The sequence below is a fragment of the Vulpes vulpes genome, chromosome 14 (assembly GCF_048418805.1).
Source record: "Vulpes vulpes isolate BD-2025 chromosome 14, VulVul3, whole genome shotgun sequence".
NCBI classification, from domain to species: Eukaryota; Metazoa; Chordata; class Mammalia; order Carnivora; family Canidae; genus Vulpes; species Vulpes vulpes.
In genome coordinates, this window is record NC_132793.1 from 33063019 (window position 1) to 33083186 (window position 20168).

Consider the following 20168-nt stretch of genomic DNA (forward strand, 5'->3'; position numbering starts at 1 on the left):
TCTAAAATGGTGCATTTACCATGACTTTCATAAAGGGCTCATTTACATTTATGTGGAAAAAAATAAATAGAACAAAGTATCATTTACCGTGGTCTTCACTCAAATTCAACCTCCAAGTTCAAGCCCTTGGTGCTCCCTTTCAGATCAGGTACTTTGTGGTCAGAGTATAAATTGAGGAGGGCTTGCTAAACCTACAGTCACATTACACAGGATTTCCAGAATGTGTTGGGAATCCCTTTGGATTCTAAGCACCCCCATGGGGGAGTTTTTATATTTCCCATTTCCCACACTATACAGACTATTTGCAAACATTCCTCATGTTACAGGAAGATAATCATTTGTAGAAACAAGCCGTATAATTTTATCCGAAAAAGCTCTATAAAGAGAAAGCAGGTTGCACCCACTTCTATAGGCTTCTGGGCTTCATACCCATTTGTTAGTAAGTGATATTATTAATAGGTCCCTGAAATCCACCTTTTTTGGGCACTGAAATGCTCCTGGGAACAGAATACCATTGTGTGAAAATATCATTCTTTCTTTCAAATTGGAGGCCCTTTGTCTGTGTATACAAATTAAGGAGACATGAAATGGATTTTCTTCCTAGGTCCTGCCTATAGTGGTGACAAACTTTTCATTTTCTTTCTACATTGAACAGTGTTCAGCCTTTTCTAATAAGTTGTAGGAGTTATTCTTTACTTTGACTATGTAACATTTTATGACATACTAAAAAAAGTAATTTTTCATGGGACGCTCAATAAAATATAATCAATATTATGATTATATATTTTAAAATGCCATATATCATCATAATGTATAATAACTGGCATAACAAAGAAACTTTAGTTGGGTAAGAGTTTATGAGTTTACAAATATTTGGAAATAAAGAGAATTATCATTACTTTCCTAAGAGTACTCTTCTTGGGTTGAGGCTAACCAACAGTGAACAACTAGTTGAAAAGCGAAAAACTCCATTAATGGATGATTTTGCCTTTGCAATATTAACTATCTATGCTTTTAAAAAAAGACGTATTTGTTTATTTGTGAAACAGAGCAGGGGGGAAATTGAGGGAAAGGAAGAGAAAAATAGCAGACTCCAGGTGAGCCTGATGTGGGGGGCCACCCTGAGATCCCACAACCCTGAAATCAGGACCTGAGATCAAAATCTAAGCTGAAACCAAGAGCTGGGTGTTTAACCAATTATGTCATCCAGATGCCCTAATTAACTATGCTTTTTAAAATCAGCTGAATAATTGCTTCTATGATAGGTGGGCATTGACAAAAAATAGGATGTCCACATGGAAAGAGTGCTGAGCAGTGATTAGTTCAAACTTTGCCTTAAAAAGTTAATTTTGAGAGAGTTTTATATTTATAGAAAAAATTGTAAAAATAATATTGAGTTCACATATTCTCTTTTTTCATCTAGTCTTTTTCTAATTTGACATCTTGTGTTAACCAGAGTACAACTAGGAAATTGAAATCAGTGTAATACTAATAAATAAATACAATATTTTATTTGAATTTCAATAGTGCTTCCATTAATGTACTTTTCCTGGCCCAGGATCCCACATTGCATTTAGTTTTATGTCTCTGTAGTCTCTTCTTTCTGTGATAATTCTTTAATCTTTCCTTGTCCTTCATGACCTTGAGGCATTTGAAAGAGTAATTATCAGATATTTTGTAGGATGACTTTCAATTAATTTTTATTTGATGTGTTCTTATGATTAGATTGAACTCATGCATGTGGTTGAAATGTCTCAATACTAATGATATGAGCCCTGATTACTTGATCATTTTTCTTTTTTTTTTTAAGATTTTATTTATTTATTCATAGAGACACACACAGAGACAGAGACAGAGAGAGAGAGAGAGAGGCAGAGACACAGGCAGAGGAAGAAGCAGGCTCCTTGCAGGGAGCCCGACGTGGGACTCCATCCAGGGTCTCCAGGTTCACACCCCAGGCTGCAGGAGGCGCTAAACCGCTGCGCCACGGGGGCTGCCCTCATTTTTCTGTACATTTATGTTTTTCTCTTTATAATGAATATATATCTAAGGAGATACTTTAAGACTATTATCAATATATTGTTTCTTAAATATTCTGTTTCTTTGTGCCCACTAATTTTAGTAGTTATTGGTGGATGTTGCCTACAACAATTTTGATCTTGGTATGCACCATTTCTTTTTCTATTGGGTTGTATTGTGTATTAACTAATGAGCCTTCATATGTTGATCTGAGTCTGAAGCATAACTCTTCTTCTGTCAGATTATGACATGGTGAGTTGAATATTAGAAATGCTTGCTCAAAATTATTGAATATCATATTCCTACCTTAGGTTCAACTGAAATAAAAACACAGCCATCTAACATAATTACCTGCTACACAGGCAGTTGATCATACAGCTATCAGGTATCTTTAGAATTAAGATATTTCCCCTTAATCTCTATTCTAGAAATTGGATAACTAAAGTTTTCAACTAGGTTGAACATGCAACTTTTTTGTATTTATCATATCCTTTTAACAATAAACATTTAAAACAGATCTATTCAGGGCACTTCAGGTAATAGAGAAAGTGAAGATAGCTAGGAAATATACTTTATCCAATTAAATAGAGAGTTTTGCATTGTTCAGTACAGTAGCCACTAATTACTAGTAGCTATTGAAATATGGCTGATCAAATTGAGATATGCTATAAATATAAAATACAAACCAGATTTTTAAAACTTAGCATTAAGCAAGGAATACAAAACATGTTCATTAATTTTTATGTCTATTATATGCTGAAATGATATTTTTATATGCTGAGTTAAATGAAATATATTCTTAAAATTAGTTTTATTTTTAAATTTATCTGTTTAAGCATTTAAAATTACATGTATAGCTTACATTATATTTATATTAGACAATGCTTGATTTGAACTTAACATGACATTCTCTTAGCTCCTTGAAATATTGGGAAATGAAGTCCGAAGGTCCTGGGCACTATAGTTAGGAGACCTGGGTTCAAAATCAGGCGTAACTATGGTAATTGAAAAGTTACTTAATAAAAAAAAAAAAAGAAAAGTTACTTAGTCTCTTTAAGGTTCCCATTCCTCATCAAACAAAATGAAAACAGGAATATATAGATCATATGGTTTTTTTGAGGATTAAATAAAGACAATTTATGTACATTCTGTAGAACCACATTTGACACACACAACATATTCAGTAAATGGCCGCTAGAAGTATTATTACACACTGACTAATCGAAAAGAATTTCAGAACTTTGAACTGATGACCAAGGACAGATAATGCATACTCTATTTCCTTATTGCTTAACCCTTTAGGAAAATTATAGCTCATAGCCTACTAAAGAGTCTATTCAAAGAGTGACATAAATCTATCTTTGAAATTATTTTAGTTTTCTCTTTTAATTATACCCATCAGATTTTCTACCAAAATCTGCTTGATATTCAGCAGATATTTTCTTGAGCAAATTAAAAGCCAAGCAGGATGAGGCTCCTGAGGATATAAAACTTAACTTAAAAGAAAAATCCCCTGTTTTCCTGTAGCTCACACTGTTGTTGGGGAGCACAGATAATAAATAAATTAATAAATGTCAGGTACTGATATATGTGAGAAATAATAAGGCTCTATCCACTGGAAGATTTAAATTAAATCTCCCAACAATCCAGCCTTTTATACTAAAAATGGTACTAAAAATGGATACTTACACTAAAGGGATCCAACAGGATGGCACAAACCACAGAGGGAAAAACAAATGTGATGATGGGAGGCAGGAAGTTTTCTTTGAAGTAGGAACAGTAAGAAAGCCAGTGTTCCTGAAGCAGAATGGCCAAAGGTAACGAGCAATAGATAAAGTTTGAGAGGCAATTAAAGACCAAATGTGAGCATGTATATGACATGATAAAGACTTTTTATTCTTACATATTGTACTTGATTACTCATCCAGAAATTTCTACTAGTAGAATTCAGAGGATTTTAGGCCCATGGATCCAATTCATCTAGATATGATCTGATTTACTTACTGAAAAGATTTATCTGAACTCTTTGTGAGAATAGAAGAAGCTGGTCAGAAATACAATTGTGGGGATTATTTATATGGTTCTAATCATTAGTATCTGGGAGGAAGAGAGAAATGGTAGGATTTGAGATTTGCTTTGAAGATAGAACAGGCAGGACTTACTTTTCAATTTCACATGGGTTGTAGAGAAAATGAGGAATCAAGATGGTCTTCTTTGACCTAGGAAACTAGAAGAATAGTCCCTATCTGGTAGCATAGAGAAATTAGGGAGACTTGTCTTGGGTGGGTAGGTGAACAAGATTTCTACTTGGGCATCTTATGTTTGATATTCTCATTAGACATCCAGGTAAAGAAGATAAATAGAAAGGTGTCCAGGTTAGAGACACAAGTTTGAGCATTCTAAATGTATAATTAGAATATATGGCCATAAGACATGGATTAATAACATTGAAGAGAATTGCCATAAGAGTGAGCCCTGGAGAACTCCAACATTTAGAGATCTGGGAGAGGATGACAATTCAGCTTGGGAAATAAGGAGTGACCATTGAGGAAAGAAGGAAAATAAGAGAGTATGGTGTGCTGATAGTGTTTAAAGAAGATGAGTGAACAACTGGAGTAATCTCTACTGAGAATTCAAGTAAATTTAGACTGAAATCAATCATTGAATTTGGCAACATTTATCTTGTTGAATAATTTTGACAAAGGAAATTTCAGAGGAATGAAAGAAGCCTGTGTTATTCCTAACATTGAGCTGGATTCATGGAGAATGTCCTCGGGAGATTATAGCCAACTGGGGAGAGATGAAATCTGGCATAAGGGAGAATGTATAGAATCCTGTGAAAGCACAAAGGTGAGGTGACTTGGTATCAATCAACAATTGGAATTAAAATCTCATAAGAGGATTTTTGAGATTAGAAAATATACCTATAGTTACTGTGTTTTAAAAAATATCCACTTACTAAAATTTAAATATGAAATGTAGTTTTCTTAAGCCCATAATTAAAACATATATTTTTGTTCTTAAGAAAACAATTACATTCAGGGGTGCCCTGGGTGGCTCAGTTGGGTAAGTGTTGGACTCATGATTTTGGCTCAGGTCATAAGATCCAGCTCCTATTCAGGCTACACACTCAGAAGGGAGTCTTCTTGAGATTCTCTCTCCCGCTCCTTCTGCCCCTCCCCCTGCTCACATGCTTTCTCAGATTAATTAATTAATAGAAAATAATTATTTTCACTAGTTCAGTCAATTCATTTATCCTATTAAATAGCCTGAAAATGTGTAGCAATATTTACCTAATAATATATTTCAGACATTTCAAACCATTTTTGAGCATTTCAAACATTTCAGACCAAATTACAAATATAATTTATATTACTTTCTCAAATGTTAAAAATATAGCAGTAGAGTCAAAGAAGGAAAACGATCCAAAGCACTTAACTAAGACTTGTATGTGTAATAAATCCAATTTAGAAATGTCATTGATAGGCTCTTCAACTGCTTTTAAACATCTTAAAACAAATGAAGCATATACAAAGTAGCAAAATGTTGGTAAACCTTACTGAAATTGTATAAAAGCACAGCTTATACAAAACCATAACTATTATGATACATAAATCTGGATGTACCAATATAGACAGAGTGTTACCTATCAATGTTATTGGAAACTTTATATTCTTTTTTTCTAGCATCCCTCATATTTTTTGCCCCCTTTTAAACACCATTAGGTATTCTGTGACTTTACTGAATTTGTACATCAGTTGTAGCAATTTTTTGGTGAGGTCTTTGGGTTTTCTATATGGAGTTTCATGGCATCGGCAAATAATGAAAGTTTGACATCTTCCTTGCTGATTTGGATGCCTTTTATTTCTTTTTGTTTTCTGATTGCTGTGGCTAGGACTTCTGATACTATGATAAATAACAATGGTGAGTGTGGATGTTCGTGACTTGTTCCTGACTGTAGAGGAAAAGCTTTCAGTTTTCTGCCATTGAAAATGATACTAGCTCTGGGTTTTTCATATATGACCTTCATTATGTTGCATTTTTGTTCCCTCTAAAACTTCCTTGTTGAGGGTTTTTATCATGAATGGATGTTATACTTTGCCAAATGCTTTTTTTGTATCTAATGAAATGATCACATTTTTTTCTTTTATTAATGTAGTGTATCATGTTGATTGATTTGTGAATATTGAACCACTCTTACAAAAATCAACAACATGAAAAACAACAGGTGTTGGTGAGGATGTAGAGAAAGCAGAGCCCTCTTGCACTGTTGGTGGGAATGCAAACTTGTGTAGCCAATCTAGAAAACAATATGGAGGTTCCTCTAAAAGCTTAAGATAGAACTACCCTATGATCCAGCAGTTGCACTGCTAGGCATTTACCCAAAGAATACACAAATTATAATTCAAGGGAATACATGCACCCTGATGATTATAACATAATTATCTATAATAGCCAAATTATGGAAATAGCCCTGATATCCATCAACTAATGAATGGATAAAGAAAGATGTGAGATATATACACTATGGAATATTGCTAAGCCATCAAAAAGAATGAAATCTTGTCATTTGCAACAACGTGGATGGAGTTCGAGAGTATAATTCTAAGAGAAATAAGTCAGAGAAAGGCAAATACCATATGATTTCACTTATATGTGGAATTTAAGGAACAAATGAGCAAAGGGGAAAAAAGAGAGGTGAACCAAGAAATACTCTTAAAAAAAAAAAGATTTTATTTATTAGAGACACAGAGAGAGAGACAGAGACATAGGCAGTGGGAGAAGCAGGCTCCCCACCGGGAAGCCTGATATGGAACTCGATCTCAGGACCCTAGGATTATGCCCTGAGCCAAAGGCAGAGGCTCCACTGAGCTACTCAGGTGTCCCAAGAAACAGGCTCTTTAACTATAGAGAACAAACTGGGGTCACCAGAGGGGAGGTGGTGGTGGGGTAGATTAAATAGGTGAAGAGGATTAAGGATGTACTTGTGATGAACACCAAGTGTTGTATGGAAGTTTTGAATCACTCTATTGTACACCTGAAACTAACACTATATGTTAACTGGAATTTAAATAAAAACTTAAAAAATATATCATTATGATCTTATGACTTTTCACAAAATTCTATTTTCTTTAGAAAATGACATCTTCACAGCTTGGTCCAGGATAATCTCTCTTCAGCTAGCCCTGGTTCTTTCAGATATCTGTTACAATACTTTTGTTCTGACAACAAATATGCTCTCTGCTTATCTTGGAGTTTACTACTCCAATGCATTCAACCAGACATTATGTGATTAATTGAATTAGAGAATAATATCTACGTGGTAACAATATATGTATATGAGGGTTGGTTGTGGGTGACAGTGCTTATTGGTGACTGTAATAAAGATGCTAGAAAAATATATGTTTTTAAAGTCATATATTTGCTTTGATTTATTAGGTACAACATAACTCCTAATTTATTGAATATATGCTCTCAGATATTGACAAAAAATATTTTCAATCTACTTACTTTGATCCCTCCTTTTTCTGTTATACATGACATTTTTACACATTTTAATAGGACATATGTCTCTAAATTATAATATTGTATAGCCTGTCTGTAATTTTTTTTAAGTAGGCTCCACACTCAGCATGGAGCCCAACTCGAGGCTTGAACTCATGATGCTGAGATCAAGACCTAAGCTGAGATCAAAAGTTGGATTCTCTCTTTTTTAAAAATTTTATTTATTGGGGATCCCTGGGTGGCTCAGCGGTTTAGTGTCTGCCTTCGGTCCAGGGCGTGATCCTGGAGTCCAGGGATCGAGTCCCGCATCAGGCTCCCTGCATAGAGCCTGCTTCTCCGTCTGCCTGTATCTCTGCCTCTCTCTCTCTCTGTGTCTCTCATGAATAAACAAATAAATTTTAAAAAATTGAGAGACAGAGAGAGAGAGAGAGAGAGAGAGAGAGAGGCAGAGATACAGGCAGAGAGAGAAGCAGGCTCCTTGCAAGGAGCCTGATTCAGGACTCAATCCTAGATCCCAGGATCACACCCTGAGCCAAAGGCAGACACCCAACTGCTGAGACACCCAGGCATCCCAAGAGTTGGATTCTTAACTGACTGAGCCACCCAGGCACTCTAAGTCTCTCTGTAATTGAAGTGAACCCCTTTTATTTTTATTTCCTTTCTTTTGTTATCAATTGTCATCAAATATCTTATTGGACATCTTTCTGTAATTCCTTATTGACATCAATTGTAAGAGTTGAAAGAATTAGGATTGCTTGCCTCTAAAAACTTTAAACTCTTATTCTAGAAACAATTGCACCATGAAAACATTCATGCTTTTAGGCTCATAGAAAACATGCTTTCCAACTCTTTGGCTGAATTGACTTTCACCCAATAGGGTAACAAAGAATTTGTGCATAAAGTAACACTAAAATAATAGAAACAGCAAAGAGTTTCTTTTCTTAAAATTTTTATTTATTTATTTTATTCACGAGAGAGAGAGAGAGAGAGAGAGAGAGAGAGAGAGGCAGAGACACAGGCAGAAGGAGAAGCAGGCTCCACGCAGAGAGCCCGATGCAGGCCTCTGTCCCGGGACTCCAGTATCATGCCCTGGGCTGAAGGCAGGCGCTAAACTGCTGAGCCACCCAGGGATCCCCAAGGATTTTCTTTTGAAGATGTATTTTATTTGAAACAATGCTTCCAATTAGTAAAAAGAAAGACTCTATAGGTGGTTAAAGATGCTTTAGCAATTTGTATCACATCATAAAAAAGCCAAAAGGAAAAGAGAATTAATTTTATCCTGTCATAGGACTACAGAGAAAGAGGTTCCTAGAGGTTCAAGAGGGAAAGAGGCATGTGAAATGCCAATTATTTTTGTTTCTTTCCATAACTTAGGCTTCATTCTACATGAGATACATGAATATTGAAGCAGCTTTGTGCATCCTCAATGATTTTGCCTTAATATGTAGGACTAAGTCATCAGACTAAATAGCTTGGGGAAGAAGCAGGGCAAAACTAGTCTGAGGAAGTAGCATCTTTGTAAAATTAAAAAAAAAATTAACTCACAATTGAAACGATTGAAGAATGCAAAATTTCAGCAATAAAACAAAAGCCCAATCATATTTTTAAAATATTTGAACACATCATTTGATAATTTTTTAGATTCTTTTTTTTTTATTTTTTTTTATTTTTTTATTATTTATGATAGTCACAGAGAGAGAGAGAGAGAGAGAGGCAGAGACACAGGCAGAGGGAGAAGCAGGCTCCATGCACCGGGAGCCCGATGTAGGATTCGATCCTGGGTCTCCAGGATCGCGCCCTGGGCCAAAGGCAGGCGCCAAACCGCTGCGCCACCCAGGGATCTTTTTTTTTAAGATTTTATTTATTCATTCATGAGAGACACAGAGAGAATGAGAGAGAGAGAGAGAGAGAGAGAGAGAGAGAGAGACAGGCAGAGACAGGCAGAGGGAGAAGCAGGCTCCATGTAGGGAGCCCGATCCCGGGTCTCTAAGATCAGGCCCTGGGCCAAAGGAGTGCTAAACCGCTGAGCCACCTGGGCTGCCCTCATTTGATAATTTAAGTGAACCTGATGAACCTTCTATCTTTTTAAAAATTCAGTAGAAATTAATTATATGGAAAATGAAAAAAAAAGTGACTTATAAAATATTTGCTAACAAATTTTAAGCCTCACACCACTCTTTTCCCCTTATCCCTCATGTTTGGGGAAGCTAAAAAAATCTGGATATCCCTTCTTTTGGCACCAGTGGGAGATTTAGTGTATACAAACCCTAGCTACACATTAGAAACCTCACCTTGACCCCACCCACTAGCACCATAAAAACTCCACCAGCCTTTCCTTGCTTTTTCAAGCCATGTTTGGACTGCTTGAGAGGCCCATTCTGTATCTCCCAAAAATAATCATTACATAAGCAGTAAACATTTTCATACCTCTTGCTATTGTGGTAGTATTAGTCTCAGCATGTGAACCAAATTTTGCATGGAGGTCCATTCTGTTTACATAGAATGACTGTAGTAGAAAGCACACTTGTCAGAGAGATTTTTATGGCTATAGAAGTTGGGCTCTAACAAAATGAAACAATTATAAACTACTCAATGAAATTGCTTAATGGAAACCATAGGATATATTGGGAATCTGCATTGAGAGATATCCCTTTTTAAAGAATCCTTTTCTTAAAAATAGATGAATAATTATGGGTATACAACAAGGATCATTGGCCAACTAAAAGCTGATTATCTATTTCAGGACCCCTGGGTGGCTCAGTTGGTTAAATGCCCAACTCTTGGTTTCAGCTCAGGTCATGATCTCAGGATCGTAGGATGGCACCCTGCATCAGGCTCCCTGCTCAGTGCAGAGTCTGCTTGAGATTCTCTCCCTTTCCCTCTCACTCCCCCTTTGCTCCTTTCCCTGCTCATGCACATGTACACAAGCACTCTCTTTCTCTCTAAAATATATAAATAAAATCTTTAAAAAAACTAATCATCTATTTCAGAGCTTCTTATAACTAATGAACACTCTATATTTGCTTACAGCTGTATTTGGTCTATGGAGATTACAAGATATATCACAGGGTATATATTTATATATTTGAAACTTATGAAATCTTGCATCTGCCTTGGCCTTTCTTAAAACACCATTACTGAAAAATCGTGAGTGATGATGATTAGAAGGCTTAAATCTTCTGCAATGTATTTATAATGTGTTAATCCTGTTTCAGGTCTTGTTTTTTATACCTAGAATGCAATTTCCTCCTTAGTTAAACCATGGCCCAGTCTTCCACAAACGATAAATTCCAAGTCTAAAGGAAACACAGACTGAGATCTAGAAAGAAGTGTAATCTCTTCTTTTTATAGATGACCCCAAATACACTAAATCGCCTGCCCCATTTCACACAGCTAGTTAGTAGTAGAGCTGAGACTGGTATCGGGTTTCTTCAGGGCTATTTGTCTCCTCTACAACCATTCCTCTACTTCATGGCCAACATTTTCACACTTGGCCTTCATGCCTCTCAGTGAATAGATGACAGAAGGTGAACTGCTTATCTTGTCCTCACATATCTCAACACAGACACAAACACTGAGCTCTCAGTATAGCTTTTAAGGGCTGAGAGACCGCATTCATTTTCTCTGACTGAAGATGTAAGTAGCCATTTGCCACATGCATAGCTGGGGCTGTGGATGCTGATTGTGAACATAAAAGAGAGTGAAGTCTACAAAAGTACCTCTGCGTCTAGGAGTAAGCCAAGTCTAGTTGAACCTTTCCATTCTCTGTCAGATAAATTAAATCTGAGCTATTAAATGTATGGCCACTTGTGCAGAAGTCCAAATACAAAAACCTCCAGGTCTTATAAATACTGTTTTTTGGTGTTCATTTTGATGGCAACGTGCTACACTATGAGAAGCCACCTTTTATCCCCTTAAAAATAAAAATTTTAAAATCCACATCTTCACTGAAAAATCAAAGGACTTCCGGTTCACTACCAATGATATTAGTTTCTGTTAATGGCTAATTGTATTTATTTTGGCCATAATATATAGAGACACTAGAAGCAATAATACAGATAATAAGATAACATGACAAGTGTAGTACTAACCTCTTCATTTCTATCATTATTTATTATTCCATTTCTCTCTTCCTAATTAATCTCCCTATGAAGAACCCATTATTCCACTAATTTTATTATACAATTTTGATATTCTGAGTCCCACAGAAGTTACAGTTTATGTAGAATCTGTATACAGATCCAAGAAGACTGGCTGTGAATCCCAGGCTCCACATCTGTGGATTCTCTCTGCCTGCTTTAACACCCTGCCAGTCTTGTTTACTGTTTGAATAACAAGATCTCTCATCATACCCAACACGTAATAGAGGCTCAGTAGCTTTGTGTTACATGAAAAGATGAAGGAACAGCTATCATTGGTTTTCTGCCTAAACTTAAAATCAAGTCAAACCTCATTTTGTAGGCAGATGTTATTTGGAGCAATGCGAAAATCTGGTGTTTGTTAATGTACCTGAGAAAGACAATACAAGTACTTGGATGAGGAAGATGGTATAATGTAATTCACCCTGAATCCAGTGAGAACTGAGCAACAAATCATGGGCATAGTGTGGCTGTTGAGAAGTTTGCATAGTTCCAAGACAATGTGTTAAAAACACCCCCCATTTAGTTGTTTTAGTAAGAATTCTCTCCTGCTACATCCACACCACAGGATATTTAAAAAAGCACCCTCCACAGCGCTAGGGTGGCTCCGTCAGTTAAGCATCAGACTCTTGATTTTGGCTCAGGTCATGATCTCAGGGTCATGGGACTGAGCCCCAGGTCAGCCTCTGGACTGATTGTAGAGCATGTTTAATATTCTCTCCCTCCCACCCCTGCTTGCACAGGCTCTCTCTCTCTCTCTCTCTCAAAAAAAAAAAAAAAAAAGGCAGTCTCTTGTTTTGCCCTACTATCGATGCTAGTGGTTTTTTTTTTTTTAAGATTTTATTTATTTATTCATGAGAGACAGAGAGAAGGGAGAGACATAGGCAGAGGGAGAGGCACCCTCCCTGCAGGGAACCCCATGAGGGACTTGATCTCAGAACACCTGACTGTGCCCTGAGCCGAAGGCAGACTCTCAACCACTGAGCTGCCCAGGTGTCCCTATTGATGCTGTTTTAACATGAAAATGCAATTAACTTATACGGCTCCTATGAAGGGATCACACTTCTAGGAGTTTAAACAAACTGATAAATTTGATGATTAGGAAAGAGAATTCATCAGCCTTCTCTGTATATTTTTATTCAGTATAACACACACGGAGAACTGTGTTGTTATATTTGTCTACTGGCTGATGGGAAAGAGAAGGATGGTCGCCAGCTATTCTCCATTATCTCTGGTGATGAGAGGGAAGAAGCTTTAGCTCTAATACAAAACCATTAAGTTCATTACAAGGAAACTTAACTGTTCCATGGGGTTTTTAAACCTTTGGAATGGATTGGTGAGGGGTGCCTTGGATGGCTTAGATAAGCATCTGCCTTTGGCTCAGGTCATGATCCCGAGGTCCTGGGATCAAGCCCCATGTAGGGCTCCCTGGTCAACACGGAGTCTGTTTCTCCCTCTGCCCCTCCTCTCATCTCTCTTTCTCTCTTAAGTAAATAAATAAAATCCTAAAAAAAAAAAAAAAAAAAAAAAAAAAAAGGGAATGGATTGATGAGGGGCGTGGAGTTTTTTGCCAAGTAGGGAAAATGTCTTTTTTTTTTTTTTTGCTGAAATATCACACAAGAGGTATTTGTTTTCTAGTGCAACCATCTTCTGCTTCCCTTGCTCTGCTCCCACCATCTTCTTTATCAACCAGTAATTCTTAAGTGATGCACAGAGAAAAATGAAATCCCTTAGGGAGCTTTTAAAAATCCCAAGGTCTAGACCATTTCCCAAACCATTTAAACCAGAAATTTTAGGGATGAGAGCTAGTTATTAGTACTTTGTATAGTTCCCCTGGTGATTCTATGCTAAATCCTAACTATGGGAAGCTGCTTAAGGGGAAGTTCTCCTAAACTTTGATGACTGAAGATTGTGATAAAGGACATTTTCACTGAGCCATGAGCCTATATGTAGGACCCTAAGTAACCCTGTGAGAGCTTCTAAGCCTTTAGGAGAAAGTAGCAAGAGAAACTACTTCTTAAAAAGAGTTAATTATGATCAGTGTAAAAACATACTGGGAGCAAACTGTCCAAGGTCTGTGACCCCCATAAGAAATTGGGGCTAATGTAAGTGGACTTCCTAAAACACAGTGGATTGGGACTCCGCAGCCATCCAGCCCCAATCTCCACCACAACCAACCAGTCCTGAGCTGACAGTTCAAGTATGAGTTAAACTGACCAGTTTATCTTTTCCTGTGAAATTCTGTGGCAATTTCCTTTGTCAATCTTAAGGCAATTCCCTTGCCTTAAGTCTGGGACATAGACTTCACAGATGCTGTTCTTCCTCTAATGAAATTATATATGAGTAAAATTTCAATGCTTTAAACATTGTCTCTGGTCCTTCCCTTCTCCTGCCTTATTAAACTTTATTTTGAGATAATTTTAGCTTTTTATTGTGATAAAATGTACAAAACATAAAATTTTCCATTTTAAAATCATTTTTTAAAGTTTACTACTTAGTGGTATTAAGTACATTCACATAGTTGTGTGACAATAACTACCATCCATCTCCAGAACGTTTTTGCCATCCCAAACTAAAGCTCTGTGTCCATTAAGTAATAACTCCTCATTACCTCTTCTTCCCAGCCCCCAGGAACCACTACTCTACTTTTTGAGTCTATTAATTTCACTTTACTAGTTACTTCATATAGTGGAATCATATATTTGTCCCTTTGTGTCTGTTTCATTTTATCCTGCCTAATACATTCAAAGTTCACCCTTGTTGTAGCATGTATCAGAATTTTGCTCTCTCTTTTTAAGGCTGCATTGTATTATATTATGTGAATATATGAGATAATTGTAGATTCACATGCAGTTTAAGAAATGCTTATAGATCGGGGCTCCTGCATGGCTCAGTGAGCCAAGCAGCTAACTCTTGATTTCAGCTCGAGTCATGATCTCAAGATGGTGAGATCAAAGCTCATATCAGGCTCCACACCCAGACACAGGGGGTGTCTGCTTAAGGATTCTCTCTCTCCGTCGCCCTCTGCCTCTCCCCCCACCAGCCCACCAGCTCTCTGTCTTTCTCAGATAAATAAATAAATAAATAAATAAATAAATAAATAAATAACTCATTAAAAAGAAAAAAGAAATACTACAGGGAATGTATGTAACCTTTACCCAATTTTCCCCAAGGCTAACATTTTGCTATACTTTAGTATAGTATTGCAACCAGGAAATTAATATTGGTAAAATCTATTGACATTTTTTTTCAGATTTCACTTTACTGGTACTCATCTGTGAGTGTATGTGTGTGTGTGTGTGTGTGAGAGAGAGAGAGAGAGAGAGAAGGAAAGAAAGAGAGAGAGAATATCTATGCAGTTTTATCCATGTCAACATTTGGCATAACCACCAGAGTTCCAGCTTAAGGATCCCTCATGCTGCACTCTTAAATCCATAGCCATCTCCTGACCCTTCCTTCTCACTAACCCTTGGCAACCATTACTATATTCTCCATCTCTGGAATTTTGTTATTTCAAGAATGCTATGTAACTGGGATCATACAATATGTAACAATTTGAGATTGACTTTTTCTAGTCAGTGTAATTCCCTGGTGATCCAATCAAGTTGTCACATGTATTAAGAGTTTGATTCTTTTTTAATTTTTAATAGTATTCTATGGTATGAATGTACCACATTTTGTTTAACCATTCACGTGTTGAAGAGCATTTGAGCTTCCAGTTTGTGACTATTTTGAATAAAACTGGTATGAACACGTTTATGTACAGGTTGTTATATGAATGTAAGTTTTTATTCCTGAAATAAAAGCCCAAGAGTGCAATTGCTGGGTAGTATAGTAAGACTATTAGAAAATGACATGTCTTTTCAAAGATAGCTGTATCATTTTCCATTCTCACCAGTTATGTATATGTGATCTAGTTTCTCTGCATCCTTGCCAGCATTTGGTTTTACCACTTTTCCTCATTTTATCCATTTTGATAAGTGTATAGTAATATCACACTGTGGTATTAAACTGAATTTCCCTAATGGTTAATGACGCGCAACATCTTCTTGTGTGCTTATTTGTATTCTGTGTATTCTTTTTTGGTGAAATGTCTGCCCATTTTCTAAATGGGTTTTCTGGTTTTGTTTTTACTTCTTAAGTTTTTTTTTTTTTAAGATTTTATTTACTTGAGAGAGAGAAGAAAGAGAGTGAGTGTGTGTGCACAGAGGAAGAAAAAGAAGCAGACTCTCCACTGAGCAGGGAGCCCAATATGGGGCTTGATTCCAGGATCCTGAGGTCATAACCTGTGTTGAAGACAGACGCTTAACCAACTGAGCCACCCAAATACCCCTACTTCTTAGTTTTGAGAATTACTTTTATATTCCAGATACAAGTTTTTGTCGGATAAAAGGATTACAAAGGAATATTATGAAACCTGTATGCCCACCATTTTGATAAATTATATAAATGGACTAATTAATTCCTAGTAAGACACAATCTACCAAAACTCACACAACAAAAAATAGATAACCTGAATAGCTTCATATTTATTAAATATATTGAATTAGTAACAATCTTTTGGGGCATCTGGGTGGCTCAGTCAGGTAAGCCTCCAACTCTTGGTTTCAGCTCAGGTCATAATCTCATGGTTGTGGGGTCAAGCCCCATGTCAGGCTCTGTGCTTAATGAGGAGTCTGCTTCAGATTCTCTCTCTCTCAAATAAATAAATAAATAGAATCTTTAAATAATAATAATAGCTTTTATAACAAAAGGCAGCAAGGCCAGTTGTGTTCATTGGTAAATTCTACTAAACATTTAAGGAAGAAAGTACTCCAATTTCCTACAATTTCTTCCAGAAAAATAAGAACAGAGGGAATACTTCCTAACTCATCTACGAGGTTAGCATTACCCAAACACCAAAACCATTCATAGACTATAAATAAGAAAACTACAAACCAATATCTTTTATGTCTATAAATCCAAAAATTCTCAACAAAATATTGGCAAATTGAATTCAACAACATATAAAAATAAGTGTATGCTATGATCAAGTTGAATTTATCCTAAGTATGCAAAGTATATCAACATTCAAAAATCCCATCACATCAATAGGCTAAAGAAGAAAAATTCAACTAAAATTCAAAAGCCTTCTACTTCAGTTTTATTTTTTAGGGGTCCATTGGTGTGGGGCATGACAAGAAATTCCTTCTAAGGTAAAAGATAAATTGTTGTGTCTGCCCTCCTATAACAACAACAACAACAACAACAACAACAACAACAACAAATGCACATGACTTGTTGGGCCTCTTTGAATTTTAGAAGAAACATATTATTCATTTGGATCTGATACTAAGGTACATTTACTGACTGACCCAAAAAATGACAAATTTTGAGGCATATGCAGAACAAGAGAAGTCACAACTCCAAGTGCTGCCACTTGGGCCATATGATCCAGCAGATCCAATGGTACTTGAAGCATAACTGCCTGAGAGATGTTTGGAGACTTTAACAGGTCCCTACAGGCGAATCAGAGCATAAGACCTTAATATTTGGAGGAAAGCCATGCCATTCTCTAAAGATAACCACTCTCCTTTTGAGAAACAGATTTTGGTCTTAGTAGGTCCTACACACTGAACCACAGGCCACTAAGTTACCATGAAAACTGCACTACCATCATTAACTTGGTGTTATCTGATAACTAAGTCATAAAGTTGGTAGCAGCATTCTATCATCAAATGGAAGTGCTATATACAAGATCTGACCCCAGTATGCCTAAAGCTAAGTAAGCTACATGAAGAAGTTGCCCTTCTCTCTCCAGTCTGCACCTCTGGGTAAGTTTTCAGAGGAAGAGAAAAGTCTAGCATGGTTTACAGATGGTTCTGCATGATACACCAGCACCACCAGAAAGCTATGGCACCACAACATCTTTCTGAGACCTCTCTGAAGGACAATAGTGAAGGGAAATCCTCCCACTGGGCGGAACTTCAAGAAGTACAACTGGTTTTTAAACTTGCTTAGCCAGAGAAATGGCAAAATATATGATTATATATTGATTCATAGACAGTGACCAATGGTTTGGCATGATAGTCAGGGACTTGTAATGAACATGATTGGGAAATTGGTGACAAGAAAGTCTGAGGAACAGTTATTTAGATAGAATCCTCTAAGTGGGAAAAAAATGTGAAGATGTTTGTGTCCCATGTCAATGCCCACTAAAAGGTGACCTTTAGCAGAGGAAGATTTTAATAATCAAGTGGGTAGGATGGCTTATTTTGTGGGTATCAGTCAGCCTCTTTCTCCAGCCACTCTTGTCATTGCCCTACAGACTCATGGGCAATATAGCCAAAGACAGAGGTGGAGATTATATGTGTGCTCAGTAACATGGACTTCCACTCATTAAGGCTGATCTGGCTACAGCTGCTGGTGAGTGCCCAATCTGTCAGTTGCAGAGACCAACACTGAGTCTCTAATATGTCACCACTCTTTGTGTTGATCATCCAGTTCCCCGGTGGCTGGTTGATTACCTTAGGCCACTTCTGTCAAAGGAGAAGTGCTTTGTTCTTACTGAAATAGACACTTATTCTGGATGTGGATTCCCTGACTGCAGTTGTTCTGCCAAAACCACCACCCATGGACTTATGGAATGTTTTGTCTACCACTATGGTATTCCATATAGCATTGTTTCTGATGTTTCTGATGAAGGAACTGATTTCACTGCAAAAAAAAGTGGCAGTGGGCCTGTGCTTATGAAATTCACTGGTCTCACCTTGACCTCTACTGTCTTAAAATAGCTGGCTTGAAAGAATTATGGAATGACCTTTTGAAGACTATTACAGTGCCAAATAGGTGGCAATACCTTGCATAACTGGGGCAAGATTATTTAGGAGGCTGTATGTGCTCTGAATCAGCATTCAGTATTCTTCTCTATAGGCCAGAATTCATGTGTCCAGGAATCAAGAGGTGGACAAGGAGAAGCACCACTTACTATTATACCAAGCAACCCGCCAACAAAATTTTGCTTCCATTCCTTCAACTCTATATTCTGTTGGCCTAAAGATCATTGTTCTAAAAGGAGAAATAGTCTTCCTAGATACACAACGGTAATTCCTGTGAACTTAAGACTGTTGTCTATCCACTTTGGGTTCCTCTGGTCTTTAATCAATAAAAACAGAAGGGAATTGCTGTGCTAACTGTCATGACTGATCTTGAGTACCAAAAGGAAATTGGACTCAACAGTGGACCTAAGAAAGAGTGTATGTGGAATACAGGAGATCTTTTATGTTGTCTCTTACATTACTATACTCTGTCATTCAGGTCAATGGAAAACTACAATGCTTCAATCCAGGCAGTACTACTAATGAACCAGATCCTTCAGGAATGAAGATTTTGGTTGCCTTATCAGGTAAAGAGCTAGGGTTGGCTGAGATGCTTGCCAAGAACAAAGAGAATATGAAATGAGTAGGAAAAGAATACAGTTATAAATACCATCTACAACTGTGTTAGTGGTTATAGAATCAAAAGAGATTTTCATGAATATTTCCTATTTATCTCTTATGAATGTTTGTGTGTGTATATAATATTTTTGGTTTTTTCCCCTTTCTTATCCACATATTTTGTAACATAAATGCTTGACTTACACCATAGTATTCAAGTATTATTAACTTAAGTCATAGTATTCAATTTATAATATTTAGTTACAGAATGTCAAGGAGAAAAGTAAATGTCAGCAAAGACATTGCTTCATCTTTTGAGGAAAGGGTTAATGTATTTTCTGTTATGTGCATGGCAGGTGTATCATATTAGGTAGAAATATGACCTTGTTATTGTCTTTATTTAGAGCTTAAGTGTGGTTTAAGGATATGCATTTAAGTACCAGGTTGACAAGGGTAGACTTGTGATAATTAATTTTATGTGTCAATTTAGCTGGGCCTTGGTGCCCAGATATGTGGTCAACATTATTCTGAAAGTTTCTGTGAGGGTAGTTTTGGGTGAGATTAACATTAAAATCAGTGGGCTTTGAGATCACTCTCCAATATGTAGATGAGCCTCATCCAATCACTTGAAGGCCTTCAATGAACAAAAGTCTTGCATTCCCCAAGCAAGAGGGAATTCTGTAGCAGACATCCTTCAGGATCAAACTGCAACGAGTCTCCAGACTGCTGGACCATCCTGTCAGATTTTAGACTTGCCAGCCTCCATAATCATGTGAAGCAAACCTTTACAATAAATCTTTCCTTTTCTATATACAGATCCATTGGTTATGTTTCTCTGAAAATTTCTGACTAATGCAGAGGAAAGCTTTCTCAAGTTGATAAAATTATCTAGAAAAAAAACTTACAGTGAACATCATACACAATGATGAGAAACTGAATGCCTCCTCACTAAGATCAGGAACAAGACAAATGTATCCCTCTTACCACTCCTAATTGATATTATAGTAGATATTCTAGTTAACACATTAAGACAAGAAAAGGAAATAAAAGTCTATAGATTTTGAAGAAAGGGGTAAAACTTTCTTTACAG